Source organism: Seriola lalandi, unplaced genomic scaffold, assembly GCF_002814215.2.
Source record: "Seriola lalandi dorsalis isolate HSWRI2012SDOR001 ecotype SW California unplaced genomic scaffold, Sedor1 jcf7180001979795, whole genome shotgun sequence".
In the NCBI taxonomy this organism is placed as follows: Eukaryota; Metazoa; Chordata; class Actinopteri; order Carangiformes; family Carangidae; genus Seriola; species Seriola lalandi.
The window spans coordinates 1-888 of record NW_019450461.1 but is presented as its reverse complement, the minus strand read 5'-3'; the positions used below and the strand labels follow the sequence as shown (position 1 = coordinate 888).

The 888-nt window shown below is 44.6% G+C and overlaps 1 pseudogene; it reads left to right on the top strand.

The window, feature by feature from the left end:
* Window positions 1–69: 69 nt before the first annotated feature.
* LOC111658529 (sonic hedgehog protein pseudogene) lies at window positions 70–427 on the top strand (annotated as a pseudogene).
* The last annotated feature ends 461 nt before the right edge of the window (window positions 428–888 follow it).

Genomic DNA, 888 nt, shown 5'->3' with positions numbered 1-888 from the left:
AGAGAGAGAGAGAGAGAGAGAGTAGGTATGGTTCCCGCACTGCTCCAGCTGTAGTGGACAAAGACATTTAAAGAAAAGGAAAGAACCGGAATAAAGAGTGGAATCAGTCCGAGGCGCGTCACCGGGGAAGATGGTCCTGATGAGAGAGATGCTGCCGGTGTCCCTCTGCCTGCTGCTGCTGCCGTCCGTCACCTCGGGCTGCGGACCGGGCAGGGGATACGGGAAGCGGAGGCACCCCAAGCTGACACCGCTGGCCCTGAAACAGTTCATCCCCAACGTGGCGGAGAAAACCCTGGGAGCCAGCGGCAAGTACGAGGGCAAGATCAGCCGCAGCTCGGAGCGGTTCAAGGACCTGACTCCCAACTACAACCCCGACATCATCTTCAAGGACGAGGAGAACACCAACGCGGACCGGCTGATGACACAGGTCAGTTTCTGGACTTTGTCTCGGTGCAGTGATGTGGAGCAGATGATGCAGGTGTTCTTTACATCTTCAGCTCCACGAGTCACTGAAAGGATTAGTTAGGCTAGTTAATTAGTTAGTTAGTTACATGCTGGTTCATTAGAGTCCAGAGCAGTTAGACAGTGGATCTATCTATCTGACTGTGTATAGATAGATAGATAGATTTTATCCTTGCTGCAGTTTGTGCTAGATAATTATTATTATTATTATTATTATTATTATTGATGTTTTTGTTGTTGTTGTAATTATTATTATTATTGTTATCACTTGCAAAAGTTACAGTTGGGAGTCAAACAAAACAGTAAACTGACTAAAACCAAACCAATGAGCTAAAACAGAGTCAAATCAAAAATCAGCATGGGTCCCTAATGATATGTAATAATAATAATGATAATAACAATAACAACAATAATAATAATAATAAT